Source organism: Crotalus tigris, unplaced genomic scaffold (assembly GCF_016545835.1).
Source record: "Crotalus tigris isolate CLP2741 ecotype Arizona unplaced genomic scaffold, ASM1654583v1 scf7180000017550.10884619, whole genome shotgun sequence".
Classification (NCBI taxonomy): domain Eukaryota; kingdom Metazoa; phylum Chordata; class Lepidosauria; order Squamata; family Viperidae; genus Crotalus; species Crotalus tigris.
In genome coordinates, this window is record NW_024096468.1 from 7976400 (window position 1) to 7992438 (window position 16039).

General features: G+C 42.7%; 1 protein-coding gene across 3 annotated transcripts in view; it reads left to right on the top strand.

The window, feature by feature from the left end:
* Positions 1–9721: 9721 nt before the first annotated feature.
* CALN1 (calneuron 1) overlaps positions 9722–16039 on the top strand; it is a 165436-nt gene continuing 159118 nt past the window's right edge. For 2 of the 3 annotated variants that reach the window (XM_039341977.1, XM_039341997.1), the window contains exon 1: positions 9722–10281. The gene's annotated coding sequence lies outside the window, so the exon portion shown is untranslated. Of the gene's footprint in view, positions 10282–10499; positions 10655–16039 lie in introns of those variants that run through there. The other variant, XM_039341988.1, reaches the window with a different exon arrangement.

Here is a 16039-nt window from a genome sequence, read left to right on the forward strand (position 1 = left end):
AAAGCCTTGGGTGTGTGATGGTTATGAATAGAGTACAGAATACAGATTAACAGAGTTGAAAGAGACCATAGAAGACTTCTAATCTAACCCCTTGTATGAGCAGGAGATACTTGATTATTCTGGACAAATGTTTGTCCAGTCTCCTCTTTAAAAACATACAGTGATGGAACACCCACTACTTCTGGAGGCAAGCCGTTCCACCGATTAATTCTTCTCACTGTCAAGGAAGTTCTCCTTAGTTCTAGGTTGAATTCTCTTTAATGATCATGATCGTCCACCCGTAATTTATTGCCCTGCCCTCAGGTGCTTTGGAGAAAAAGTTGACCCCCTCTTCTCTATGTCAACCCTTCAGGTACAGGGACAGCTTTCACGTCATCCCAGCTCCTTCTCTTCATTAGACTAGAACCAGTGTTTCTCAGCCTTGACAATTATAAGGCATGTGGACTTCAACTCCCAGAATTCCACAGCCAGCATTGCTGGCTGTGGAATTCTGGGAGTTGAAGTCCAGATGCCTTAAAATTGTCAAGTTTGAGAAACACTGTTAACTAGACATATCCAGTTCCTGCAACTATTTATTGTATGGTTTATCCTCCAGTCCCCTGATCACTTTGTTGCTCTTCTCTGCACTCTTTCCAGAATCTCAACATCTTTTTGTATTGTGGTGACCAAATGAATAGTGAACCCCTCTTGTTATCAGGATTTATTTTATTTTATTTTATTGTATAAAGTTTTGACTGTTCTTGAAATACTGGATTGTAACTGTAATTTAGTCCTTTTGTTGTTGTTTTTCATTTATTGGTTTTAACCTGCTTATTCTTAGAATCCTTTTTGGAATGGAGTGGCATATATGCCCTATTAAGTACATGCCTACCTACATAGAAACATAGAGACAAGCATTCTCTTCCTTCAAATTGTATGAAAATTGGTAGGGAAAAAAAATGCCATCCTAGTCCCTCTGGAATAAAGGCTGATAGATCTTGGCTGCAACAATCTGAGTGATCATTATCTAATAACCAAGAAAAAAAGAAAATTCTAGCTTTTTGGTTGCCATCTGGTAATATGCTTTTTTTTTTTTGCAGGATACATCTGATAATAGTCTAATGCAGGGGCTACTAACCCCTGGGTTGTGGTCCACTACTGGGCCACGGCCTGTTTGAAACCGGGCCGCAGGAGAGATGGGCAAGCGTGTGCACATGAAACTGCCCTTGCATGAGCAGCAGGCAAGTGTATACATGAAGCTCCACTTGTGTAAGCAGAGGGCGCATGAGTGGAGGATGCTTGCGCTCATGCGAGTGGAGCTTCACACATGAGCATAAGCACCCTCCACTTGCACAAGTGGAGCTTCACACATGAGTGCAAGTGCCTTCTGTTCACACAAGTGGAGCTTCACATTCAAACTCAAACATCCTCTGCTCACGCACAAAGCTCCATTTGGGGGGGGGCACAGAGAGCTCGTGCACTTGCCACTCGCACAAATGAAATTGTACGTGCATGAGTGCACCTCCAACTCATCCCCCCAGGGCTGGGCTGCCAAGTTGGAAAGATTAAGTGAATCACTGTAGTTGTAATTGAATCATGCAGTTGTTAAGTGAATCCACTTCCCTCATTAACTTTCCTTGTTAGATGGTGGCTGGGAAGCTCACAAATTGCAATTACATGACTCTGGGATGCGGCAACCATTATAAATACAACGCTGATTGCCAAGCGCCCAAATTTTGACCATGGGGATGCTGCAATGGTTATAAGTCACTGTTTTTAATGCAGTTGTAACTTTGAATGGTTGGTGAATGAATTATTGTAAGTTGAGGACTATCTGTATGTGCAGGCAAGTGACACACACCTCTTGTCTGTGCGAGAAACTGAGTCCTCAAGTTGAATTGACTTTGATAGATGCCTCCTCCATTAATTCCCCAAGTCTTCCAGGTTGGTGGCTATTACGTCTTAATGAATTCCACAGACAATTCATGTACTTTGTTCCTGAAGGCAGAAGAATCTGATATAAAATCAGAATAGTAAATAAAGTCTCAAGTGTGTAGATAATAGAGTCTAAAGAGTTTTAGATGGTTCTCATCAGAGACCAAGCATGCCCTTGATTCTTAAATATACCCTCTTTCCCAAAGGATATTTTGCTTGCTACAAAAAAGAGAATATTCCTCTTGATGTGTTACACAAGAAGTTGACTGAGATAACAACATATTGATTTGTTTCTTCCATTTTGCTAAGTCATATTATTTTCTATTTAGCCTGTATACGCATGAACTCAGTTAATAAACCATAGTTAAGTAAGCCATAGCTGTGCATGAGAGGTAACACCACGCTCTGAGTCAGACCATTAATCCATTTAGCTCAGTAATGAACAACTATGACTGGCAGTCATATCTAGATTTCAAAGAGGAATTTTACCAATTAAATATAGACATTTTTCTTATATTTCTGCAGATAATAACCACACTGATATAAAGCTTCTAACTGATTATTTACCTAAATAATAATTGTATTAATTCAAGGTTGGCAAAAGAGAACATTTTTGGAAGAAGAGAACATCGAGTAAAGCTATTATGTGGACTATAGAATTATAGAAACTAATTGTTATTGTTTTTTAAATATAAACCCAGTATCATGGTTCCGACTAATGAAACACTTCAAAGAACTTCCAGGCATGTCTATCCCAAAGCCTTTATTACCAGTGTTACAAATTGACGGCACATCATGGAGGTTTATGCCAGAATCTGAATTCCTCTTGCTGGCATTTAACTTTTCTTGCTAAACCCCTCCCTTATCTTGCAGTCACAAGTCACATCTTCCAATTAGCCCAGAGGGCAGAGATTCACTTCCTTTCCTTTTCCCTGGCTTTTGTTATTTCCCCTCCCTTTTCTCTGTCATCTGAATTAACTCTAAAAATACCAGACAGTTCTGCATATTTTGTCAAAGCAAGAATATTCAATATTAGCAGCGTTGACACCCAGACAACATAATGTCCATCAAATATTAAGGTGATTGTGTAAAAAAAACATTTTTTAAAAAAAAATAATGCTAGGTTGTAGGGATCATCCTAGTTAAATTTGTGTTTGTCAACAAGGGGGAAACAGAGGATATTGTAAGTAGGCTTCAATAAACCTTTTCACCACAAAGAGGAATTTTACCGGATATATTTGTTCGAAAGTCAACTTGTCACCTTGTGTTGTTTGCTCAACCTCTTTAGCCCACTCCCTAATATATTCCAGAATTTATTGTATGCTGAAACACAAAGCCTTACACCAGACCAGTATTTCTCAACCTTGGCAAGTTGACAATGTGTGGACTTTAACTGCCAGAATTCCCCAGCCAGAATGCTGGGATTTGAGGTCCAACATATCTTCAAGCTGCCAAGGTTGAGAAAAAGTACATCAGACACTTGATCCATCTCCATGTCCCTTCCCTAACTGCTCCTGGTAGTGATCCTGGTTTTTAGATAGGACAATTTTCCAAGCATTTCTGTAGATACTAGGAACTGACCGTGGAACTTTCTTCATTCAAAACAGAGGCTTTATCATTGATGATTAAATATAGAGTGAGCAATTTACAGCCCATAAGCCATATGTTTCTTTCCAGTAAAAATTCTACTATTGCTCCCATCAATAATAATATTTATAATATTTAAATGTACTGTGAAGATCTGACTTGATTCCTAGGCCTGGGGATAGAGTACTGGGTAAGGTTGTGTTTTTTTCTGGTTGGTATTGTATGGTTTTATCTGAGCATAGACTCATAGAGCTGGAAGGGACTTTGGAGATCTTCTAATCCAACCCTTTGCCCAAAACTTGTTATTCTATGCCAGACAAATGTCTATCCAATCTTTGCATGAAGACTTCCAGCAATGGAGCATCCACAACTTTGGGAGGCAAGCTGGCTAATTGTTGTCACTGTCAAGAAATTTCTCCTTAGTTTCAGGTTGCTTCTTGTCCTGCCTTCAGGGGCTTTGGAGAATAAGTCAACTGCTTCTTTCATTTGATAGTTCTTCAAGTATTTTATTGGAGGACAACTATCACATTATCCCTAAGCCTTCTCTTTGTTTGGCTTTACGTAACACCTTGTTCCTTAACTGTTCATCATGTGGCTTAGTCTCCAGTCTTATAATCTTTGTTGCTGTTCTCTGCACTCTTTCTAGGGCCTCAGCTTTCTTGTTTCTCTTTTTAAATCAGTATTAATTTATAGTGTCAGGCTGGAAAGAATCTTTTCATAGTTAGGCAAGCTTAAAATTTAATAATAAAAATGCATGCATACACACATATCTAATTGCATGCATGGCAGAAATAAAAATAAACAGCAATTCAAAAATCCCATTCAATAAAATTAGTTCATAATTTAACATCCAAACAATATAATCAAACAAACGGTATACTTTTTAAGCAATACTTTCAATAGGATTGTATACCTAGAAGCTCATAAAATATTAAAATTAAGCAGATATTAACTTAGGGCTGCCAGGATGAATGAGAGAATGAATAGGATAACCAGGCACTACACTGACCTGACAGTCAAATAAAATGTCTCAAAATCCTCTCTATAGGCTACCACTTTTTCAAAGAGAAAATGGGAAGGAAGAAGTTGATTCCAGAGTTGTGGGAATCTGAAGATCACAACCTGGAGTAAAGAACAGAAACTCTTGCCTAGATGGACATAAGGAGCAAATAGGGCTGAAGTGTAAAATATCAGCAGATAGTCCCAAAGGTGCTTTTCCCCTCCTCAAGAACTGAAGAAGCCTCTTGGATGAGAATCAAAACATTTTCAAAGGAAAAAAAACCCAAGAAAGTCCAGTTGCCTTTTGGGAAAGCATCTTTGGGACAACCATGACTTGGATGACTGAGAATCTCCATAGATGTATCAGCATATAGATACTGGATACTGGTTGGACCAATAGGCTAACAATACAATTTGAGCCAGATGTGATTTATACTGGCTTTGACTGAAACAGGGAACCCAGAATGAGCCCTGTGAGGAAATGAGATGTGAAAATAGCACAGAATGTCCAGAACAACCTGAGTGAATTAGATCTAAGGGATAGAATGAGGTACTTTGAATACCTGCTAGGAGACAACTGCAATAAGGTAAGCAGAAAACTAAAGAGGTTGCACCAATAAAGCTGCCCTCATCTGGGTCAAAACTCTGGACCCCAGGAATATTCAGCAAATGAAAGTCAGTGACCTTTGCTATAAGGTTGGTGACAAAGTTCTCTGATTCTCAATCCTAACTTCGGGGCTGTCAGTGTAGGAAATTGGGGTTATCTGGGAACCCCTTAGAAAAATTAAGGGAAAAGCACAATAGAGGAAAAGGTGATCAGCCAAAACATAATCGACACCCTTTTGTGGTCATTCCCTAAAATTAAAACTGATTGTTTCCAAGCACAATTGTCTTGGAATCGCTTTAGCAAGATTTATTTAAAAAAAAAAATAGAAGGAATTTACAAAATTCCAGCAATTTGAATATTTCCCTTGAGAATCAATAGTTGGAATATTTCCCACTTAGAACCAATTATATCTCTCTGCATTAGGGTGGAGACTTTTTTTATTATTTTCTAACAGTCTTCCTGTGAACTTGTTTTTCTTCTAAAAAAAAAAAAAGGCAGTTTTTTTCTTCTAAAAATAACAAGCTTGCCCCTGGCTGTTTATGTAGCGATTTTCTGAATCTTCATCAGTCAAAGAACCAATTCTTACATCCATGCTCAAAGTGAAACAATGGGGAGACATCCAAGATGAAATACTAACATGACATTCTGGTTGATGTCGGCCTCGTGGGATGAACTAGATCGGAATCACAAGTTAAGCTAATTCTACTTTATTGTAGAGTTACATTGACAGAGTCTTGCAAGTCTAAAAGTACAAACACAGACCATCTCCTTTACAGCTGAGTAAACTAAGGAGGGTGTAATTCTGACCCCTCCTGTTATCCAATTGTGAGCTAAGCTCTCTCTTATCAGAGTACCCTCTTGGCACGATCTTTTTGCCCAATGTACAGAGATCTTTCCCATGTGCCATTGCAGGAACTCGCTCAAGGATTTTAAATAAGAAAAGAGGAAACAGAGACACAAATCAATGACTTAATCACAAAAAGGATGCAAGCAGGGGTCCTTTAACAAAGGATAAAGAACAGCATGCTTACAAGAATCTGGAAAACTGTGGTTAAAAACAGTTCACCAAGTGAGTAATCTAGAACACAAAAAGAGAGGGAAGAGTTGGGCAGAAAGATAGGGATCAGCAGGGGAAGTAGTTTAAATAATAACAGTACTATAAGGAATGTAAGGACAGTCCTCCATAATTTGTCAAACTTGTCTTGTGAAAAAAGAATAAATTAAAATGCAGGAGGGAGTAGACAATTAAAAAAGAGAGTGGAGAATTGTTCCTGGAAAGGAAGGAGACAGAAAGTATTTGCCAGTTGATTTGTGGAAAAAATGCTGAGAAAAGTCAAGTTATAGCATATTTCCTCATTCAAAACTAAATGGTAATAATACTAATACTAATAATACTAATACTAACACTAACACTAACAACAACAACAACAATAATAATAGAGTTGGAAGGGACCTTTGAGGTCTTCTAGTCCAACCCCCTGCTCAGGCAGGAAGCCCTATACCATTTCAGACAAATGGCTGTCCAGTCTCTTCTTAAAAACTTCCAGTGTTGGAGCATTCACAACTTCTGGAGGCAGGTTGTTCCACTGATTAATTGTTCTAACTGTTAGGAAGTTTCTCCTTAGTTCTAGGTTGCTTCTCTTCTTGATCAGTTTCCACCCGTTGCTTCTTGTCCTGTCTTCAGGCACTTTGGAAAATAGCTTGACTCCCTCTTCTTTGTGGCAGCCCCTGAGATATTGGAATACTGCTATCATGTCCCCCCTCGTCCTTCTCTTCGTTAAACTAGACATACCCAATTCTAGCAACCGTTCCTTATATGTTTTAGCCTCCAGTCCCCTAATCATCTTTGTTTCTCTTCTCTGTACTCTGTCTAGAGTCTCAACATCTTTTTTACATCGTGGTGACCAAAACTGGATGCAGTATTCCAAGTGTGGCCTTACCAAGGCATTGTAAAGTGGTATTAACACTTCACGTGAACTTGACTCTATCCCTCTGTTAATGCAGCCTAGCACTGTGTTGGATTTTTTGGCAGCTGCAGCACCAAGGTGGAAAGGTAGCTGCTGCTTGACCTGAGACAGAATAATAACTGAAAGAAAACTTCCCCCTTTTAGAGGTCATACAGAGAGCTTCAATGCATGACCACAATTGGAATCCGAAATTCCATTGCGAAGCAAGGCAGTTGTTAAGTGAGTCTTGCCTGATTTCGCGACCATTTTCACCATGGTTATTAAGTGAATTATGCAGTCATTAAAAGATCCAGGTTCCCCCGTTAACTTTGCTTGTTGGAAGATGGCTGGGAAGATGGTCACGAATGGGAAGATACATGGACCTGAGATGCTTGCAAATACATAGCGAATACAGGCTGGTTGCCCAGTGTCTGAATTTTGATCATGTGACCGTGGGGATACTATGTTGGTTGTAATTGCAAAGACTGGTCATAAAGTCACTTTTTTCAGTACTGCTGTAACTTCAAATAGCTGTTAAACCAAGGGTGTCAAACTGCCAGCCCACAGGCCGGATGTGTCATGCCAAAACTGCGCCCACCCCATTGCCAGCAATGGAAAAAAAGTCACGAGACATCACTACACATCACGTGATGTTGCGAGTTTGACATCTCTGTGTTAAACAAATCATCGTAAGTCAAGGACTTACAAAGATTTTTACTTGTTAATTTGAGCCAGTATTGGAAGCAGGTGTACTAAGGTCATTGTCGTCATAATGTTTCAAAGGTACGACAGTAAACCAGTGTTTCTCCATGTTGGCAACTTTAAGATGTGTGGACTTCAACTCAACATGTGAGCTGGAGAATTCTGGGAGTTGAAAGTCCACACATCTTAAAGCTGCCAAGGTGGAGAAACACTGCATTAAACTACTGGATCACTAAAAATTGAAAGGGGGTTGACTTCTTTTGTAAGTGCTAAGAAACATGTTGTCAGAGAAGATGGGGTGAAGTGAGCATCTGGACATGGAGGGAAACAAGTGGGATCGAGGTAGAATTTGATACAAATAGAATTAGTGGTTCTCTCCTCACAGCCTCCAGGCAAAGCTAAACCTTCATCCCTGGTGACCTATGTAAGTTTTCTTGGCAAAAATATAGAAATTATTCACCATTTCCTTCTTCCATTTTTTTTAACTTTCTAGACTAGATTCCACCTCTGATTCTTCATAAAAGTCATAGAACTGACCAAATCTGAACCTGGTTATCTTTTCTATTTTAACCCCAAATAAGGACAACAGGTTGAGCAGTGGTGAAGATGCTTGCCTCCCACTCAGAAGGTTGAGAGTACAATCCTAGGTAGGAGCAGAGGTTTCTTTTCTAGGGTGCAAAGAAAAAAAAACCTGCTGTGAACTCCACATTGGTATCAGGAAGGGCATCTGGTCAGTAAATGCTCAGCTCTCTAGACATTCTGATTCTACCCTGAATAGGGACTACAGGGTCGTAAAAAGAAAGTTAAGGACAACATGTTAACTAGGCTGATGTTAAAACCTGCAGCAGAACTGATCAATCCCTGCTCACCAGCTGTTTTGTCTGCATTTAGGTTTTAATTGAAATGTCATTGGAAAAAAATGTGTGCATTGCGTTCCCATTTGACTTCAGCCTTCCTTCCCTCCTGCTCAACCCATTTGCGTACTATCCATCTCATTGGCAACCAAGGATCATACTCCATACATCTGATGAAGTGAGCTCAAGCCCAAGGAAGTTCACACCATAACAAACCCATTTGTCTTGAAGTGGTCACCCAAAGTACTATTATTTCAATATCATTATCCGTATACTCTGATACAGATTTGGAAAGTCAACTAAGATAAATGGGATTAAAAGACATCATGCTGTTATGCTTATTACACTAAAGAACTAAGTCTTAGAGTTATGGTTGTGTTACAGAGGCAGATTTTGAACATTAATATAATATCAATATTATTGTGCTAAGGAGTTAGAAGTCACACTAAGGGAAACATGGGATTCAAAGAATTCTGAATGTCCATATGATGGTGAGTGATGGTGGCACTGATTTTTAGGTCTTTGAAACCAAATGACAAGATATAAGATTGATAGAAATAAGAACGTTGATAGAATACAAATGTTGTCGTCATCATCATGATTGTGTTGCATGCTAACTCTGCCCACTGCCAGGAGTTCGATCCTGACAGGCTCTTGGTTGACTCAGATTTCCATCCTTCTGAGATCAGTAAAATGAGGACCCAAATTGTTGAGGGGAATACGCTGACCCTGTAAACCACTTAGAGAGGGCTGTAAAGCACTGTGAAATGGCAAATAAGTCTAAGTGTTATTGCTATCATCATCATCACCACCACCACCACCACCACCACCACCACCACGTTGGCTTCCTCTCTTCCATTACCCCATTCTTCCATTCCCCCGGAATAGAAGACTGCTGAAGGAAAGATCTGAAGCCCTTCTATGAAACAAAGTAGGTGGCTGATGACAGCAGGCGCAGAAAGGGTTAACCGGGACCCCAACCTCCGGGAACCACGAGGATCTGCCTCCTCCTCCTCCTCGCGTGCCGAGTTTTGTCGTGGGCGAGACGAATCGGGAGGAGTTGGAGGGCTTGCCGAATCGAGGCAGGATTTGTCTCCCACCGGCCCCATTTTATCGGCTGCCAGGGCGCTCGGCCGGCCGACTGCGTGGCTGACCCGCGAAGCCCCCCCCCCAAATTGCTGCGATCTTCCCCCGCTCTGCATCTTCACCTCTAGCTCCCTCTGTTTCTCCCCCCCCCGTGACGAGGGGAGGCGGGCGGGGCCCTCGGCCATGGCCACCTGCTGCGCGGATTGGCCGGCCAGCTCCACGCACGTCCGGGACCAACCGGGCGCTCGGGGGGCAGCCGGGCGCACCTGAAGCGAACGGTCCCGCCGTCACCCTCCACCCCACCTTCCCACGCAGCCAGCCGGCCGGTCGGGCGCTCGTACGCTTCCTCGAAGGGGCTTTATGCGGAGGCTCCCGGGATCCTTGGAGGCCGGCGGGGGCTCCTCTGTCTCTGCTTCGGGTGAGAGGTCGGGGAGGAGGAGGAGGCAGGATCTGGCCAGCAGCTGCCCCCTAACGGTCTCGGCAGCCCCGGCGGCGAGGAGGAAGGCGCGAAGATCTGCCGCTGAGGAGCGGCGGCGGCGTCCGGGGAGGCAGACCTGTAGGAGCAGCAGAGCCGCCTGCCTGGAAGGTGAGCCCCGCCGATCCGCCGCCCTCGCCCCGCTGGCGAGAGACCTTCTCCCGCGAGGAACTGCCCGCCAAAACCCGCGGGAGGGGGAAGGGGAGGGAGGGGGCGCGGGTCCTCTCCGACGTGCCCAAAAGGAGGCGCGGCGCCGGGAGATGACCCCGCTCGTGGGGAGAGGAGAGGAGTGGAGGAGGAGGAGGAGGAGGAAGGGGGCAGGTTGGCCCTGACTTTAGGGCAAGGCAGCCGTCCGGGCTGGTTCGGACACCTGGCGCGGGAGGAAGGTTCACCTCGACCGATCGGAGACCTGTTGGTGCCCGAAGCCGCCGGTTCGAGGGAAAGGGGGCTGCTGGAGTTGACCGAACGCCAACCAGTCGGGGAGGTCTGTGCTTAAGTTTTCATCTCTTAATGTTCGTGTGTGTGTGTGTGTGTGTGTGTGGCGGTGCAGGGTGTGTGTTGTGTGGTGCCAGTTTGAAGCGGCACCGTTTCCAAGCGGGCTGTGACATTCAGGCTCGGGAACGCTCCCCCCCCCCCCGGCGAAGCAGTTACCGGTGGTCGTGAGAATTTGCTATAGGAGTCACAAAAAGGGGAAAATATTTACACGGGATAGCAGCTTGCCACCCTCTCTTGGAAACGCTTGACTTTTAGATATAAAAAGAGGCAAATCTTTCTTCTAGATCTCATGCCATCAAAGATCCCCCAGCCTGGTGATCCTCTCACATTTTGGACTGCAGTGCCCATCATTCTCAACTGGGGTAATGGGTGTTGTTAACATCAGAGAAATCTCCAGCTGGGGAAGGTAGATTTATTCCCAATCTCCTCTTTTCTCCTCTTCTCCTCTTCCCCCTGCTCTGATTTCTGTGTTGTGCTTCTCTCCATCCTTCTCAAGGTGTTTGTGTGTGTATGCATGCATAATTGTTAACACTTGAGCAAGCCGTGCCCTAGGCAGGTGGCAAAAATGGAAGGGGATGGAGAAATGTGTGTCAGGTCTTGAGGGGGGGAAAAAAGGCTTCTGCTTCCTCCCACAGCTACAACTGATGGAGAGCTGAAAGGTTGCTGGAGGGAGCCAGTTTCTTTGCTTCAATGAAGCCGGGCTTGACAGTGTACCCAAATAGGTGGTTGTTTTCCAAAAATAATTACAAAGTTGCTAAGCATCTGGTAGGACAGTCTCTTTACCAAGGGCAGGAGAAAAGAGAAGTGTGACTAGCATAGAGGTGAGTGGAAAAATAGGGTACACTTAAGTCAGGTCTGCACACTGGCCCCGTGTTGCTTGCTTTCTTATTTTTCTTGCATTTCTTTTTATTTAATAGCTGTTTGCTGTGGGATTTTTGTGTACATGTGGATTGTATGCATTTACTCTGTAGTATTTGTACACAAGAGGTGGTGGTGGCTTTAGGCATAAGGGTTCTGCCTTTTCTTTTTTGCTTGCTGCAACCTTGAGATCTCTCCATCCAGAAACCAGTAAAAACTATGACATGTTGCTAGACTGATCCATTGCAGATCTTTGATCATTAACAGACTTAACAAACAGATCCACTACTGAAGTGGATCCCATTCCAACCGCTTTCATACATACAGCTCCTGGTTGCTCCCCCCCCCGCGCGACCTGCCATCTTTTATCTTTCAGAGATGGATATGTCTTTTGGTTGGATTAATCTTTATTGTGGCTTTTATTGTTAAGCACTTGATAATTCACCCCAATTTCTGTCCACCCTGGTTTGCTGGGCTAACATTTGAAGTATAACATTATGCAAAGAGATGGTTGTTCCAGTTCTATTTTTTTTTTTTTTTTAAAGAGGAAGGGCTGCCTCTCACTTCACATAGGAATCTCCGAATCTTCCCTACCCCTTCAGTTACACTCTGGGTTCATCTTGGTTTCACCCTTAGGATTGGATTACCAGGGAAAACACCAAGTGCATCCTGGAAGCCCTCCAAATGCAAGGCTCTGATGCCATGGTTGATGTCCTTCCAGAGAAGAATGGACAATTGAGGGGAGGAGGAAGAGGAGAGTTGGAGAAAAACAAGCAATAAGTGGTGTAATATGAAGGCGTCTTATCCAGGATCTGACAGATGGATGCACTGAAGTGACTGGTTGCAACAGCTCTCCAGAAACTTCAGATGTTTCTCAGTCTAATTGCTCTACGCTGGCATTAGTGAGGTTTCAATTTTCTATGGAGATGTGACTTCTGCTGTTCATTCCTCCCCACCACTAGATGTGTGGATGGATCTACATCTCTTCCTTAAGGGAAGTTAAACTTGAATTATCCTTGGGTAATGTTGTGGTATATGTAGATGGTGAACATCAGGTCCCAGAGGCAAGCTGTCTTTTTGTTGCGCTGAGCCATCTGTTGTTCCTTTGCAAGGTCTCAAGAAGTGACCTATCCTAGGTTAGTAACTGATATCCTTATTAGGATAGATGTGTGTAATTTGGGGACTAGCACACCATAAATGTAGAACATGCTTCTAATATCTGTGCCCTGGCCTTCTGATCTTTGAACTTCTGCAGAGATGCGTTGGCAGATGTTTATTTTATGGATAGGATGTGTCATAAGATGGTTGGATGCCAACATGCACAGTACCTAACTCCCATTCATTTCGGGATTTGGAGAAGCAGCAAATGTTTGCAGCAAATGGACGGGGAGGGGAAAGGAATTGCAATCTGCCATAATTCGTACCCAGAGCTAGACATAAAATATTCTAAAAAGCCTCACCATGCAAGGTGATTTGGTAGAGAAATGGGAAATCCTGAGCTGTTATCTTAATGCTTTAATTTTGATGGAACATTTATTTTTCTCCTTGAGCAAATACTTGAAATCTGTATTGCACATTATCCGAGCCGTCCTTCCTTCAGTCCATCATCCTAAATTTGGGGTATAGTCTCTTCCACTCTGCTTAATTCCCAAATAAACAGTTTGGGAACCAGATATTTTCATTAAGTTGCATGCCTTACCATTATACTTGGGACCATTTTTGTTTAATATCTAGAAAGATTCAGTAAAATCCACATACACTTGACAATCTGGGATAAGGCTAAAACTGACCAGTGGTGTAATCCATTGGATTGGGTCTCAAGAGAGAAAGGTTGAAATCCACTTTTAGTCATGGAAAACTCATTGATCAGAGAACCAACCTAGAAATAAGGACAAATTTCTTCACAGTTAGAACAATCAATCAGTGGAATGACTTGCCTCCAGAAGTTATGGGTGCACCATCACTGGAGGTTTTCAAGAAGAGATTGGCCAGTCATTTGTCTGAAATGGTACAGGGTCTCCTGCTTGAGCAGAGGTTTAGATGAGAAGACCTCCAAGGTCCCTTCCAACTCCATTATTCTGTTATCAACCAGTTTCCCAGTCAACTTCACAGGACTGTTGTGGGGAAAAATTGGAGAAGAGATCTATGCCAGCTGCCCTGAACTCTTGCACCTTGCATGGTTTTGTGCAAGCTTAGATTCATGCATCTGAATCTAATGTCACCTGTCTTGAAAGAGCTGAATTGGTTGCCTGTTTTTTTGGGGGGGAGGGGGGAGGTTCCAGCAATCAGGTGCTGGTCATCTCTTTTAAAACCCTACATGGCTTGGTTATCTGAAAGACTCTTTTTTCCCAGTTACTAACTAATCCACTAGATCAGGAGTCCTCAACCTTGGCAACTTTAAGACTTGTGGACTTCAACTCCCAGAATTCCTCAGTCAGCTTTGCTGGCTGAGGAATTCTGGGAGTTGAAGTCCACAAGTCTTAAAGTTGCCAAGGTTGAGGACCCCTGCACTAGATCAAGGAGGCAGGTATGTTATGAATCTTCCTCTCCTACCCTGTTAAGGAGGTCCATGTAGTGGGATCAAGAAGATCTTTTCCATGGTGGCTCCCTTTCTGTGGAACATCATCCCCATGGAGATAAGACCCACCTTGATACTCTTTTGTAAGGCCCCAAAGACCTGGTTTGGCCAGGGGGCATGAGAATCCCAGGTTGACACAGAGCCTAGCAAATGCTTTGTCTGAATGTTGCCCCAAAAGAAGTAGAAGTGTATTGGCTTTTGCATTTGAGGACTTATCTTTATAAGTTGTCTGGAGTCCTTGCGAGTGAGTTGGATTGCCACATTAATAAATAAATAATGTAGAATACGCATGTAAAAATGGTGTGATGTACTCATCTGGGAGTGGGGAGACTTGTCTTCAAAGTCCATATTCTGTTGTAAAATTCATTGGTTGGGTTCACATAAACCACAAATTCAAATACAGGTAGTCTGCAAATGTTCTGTTTAGTGACCATTCAAAGCTACAACGGCACTGAAAAAAGTGACTTATGGTCATTTTTCACACTTACAACCATTGCAGCATCCCCATGGTCATGTGATCAAAACATTGCTTGACAGATGGTCACAGTAAGTGATTACATGGCCCCAGGATGCTGCAATGGTCATAAATATGGCAACTGACTCATGTTTATGACCATTGCAGCGTCCTGGGGTTCATGTAATCACTTGTTGCAACCTTCTGACAAGCAAAGTCAATGAGGAAGCAGATTCACTTAAGAACCATGTCACTAACTTAACAACTGCAGTGATTCACTTAACAACTGTGGCTAGAAAGGTCATAGATGGGGCAAAACTCACTGAGCAAATGTCTCATTCAGCCACAGAAATTTGGGGCTCAATTGTGGTCATAAGTCAAGGACTACCTGTCAACTTACAATCACAATTGGGACCAGAATTTCCATTGCTAAACAAGGCAGCTGTTCAGTGAGTTGCGTCCAAGTTTACAATCTTTTCTGTCACGTTGTTAAGGGAATCATTGCATTGTTAAGTTAATCACATGGTGATTAAGTAAATCCAGCTTACTTATTATGTTCTGTGACTATGAAAATCTACCTCCTCTTTTACATGCACTGTGGATTTTTTTTTGTGACCCACACCACCACCCATAACTTCAGAGACCTCAGATGCTGTCCTGGCTGGACAGTGACCCCCCTCAGAATAGCTTGATTGGTTTTCCTACACCCACATTGCAGCGGGCTGGACTGTGTATCCTTACAATCCCTTCTAACTCCATATTTCTATAATTCTAGATTGTATGATTCAAATAAAGCACGTTATGGCTTAGTACCAGCTGGACAACCTTTGCGAAGGTTGTGGGTAGAAGAGCGTGATGACCAGTAAATGGTGGCTGGCTGAGGTCAACTCATGCATCGAGTGGGCTTTTTTATGGGGGGGGGATGTCCTTATATTTTTCACCCCCAGTGAGATTTGGGGTTATTCCTCTTAATGCTGAATTTAGGTTTCTTTCTTTCTCTTTGGTTTGTGATACCGATGTGCTCTGAAACAGCTCCCAGTGGTTTAGAGCATCAACATCACAATATCTGTAAAACAGATTCATAAAACAGATGCATATTAATAAAACCATCGTCTCTGAGGTCCAAGTGACAGTTTTTACAGAGTAAAAACTCTGCAGAAAAGCTAAGCCTTCACGACCCGTACTGTGACTTGCCCTGATGCTTTATATTTCCCACTTCAAAACGGGAAATGAAATGAAATCACTCATTTTGGGCGATATAGACAGTCCTCGACTTACAACCACAACTGAGCCCAAAATTTCCATTGCTAAGCAAGAGAGTTGTAAAGTGAGTTGTGACCCATTTTATGACTTTTGCCACAAGTGAATCACTGCAGTTGTTAAGTGAACCATGCAGTTGTTAAATGAATCATTCAGTTGTTAAGCGAATCCAGCTTCCCCCATTGATTATGCTTGTTAGAAACCAGTTAGGAAGGTTACAGGTA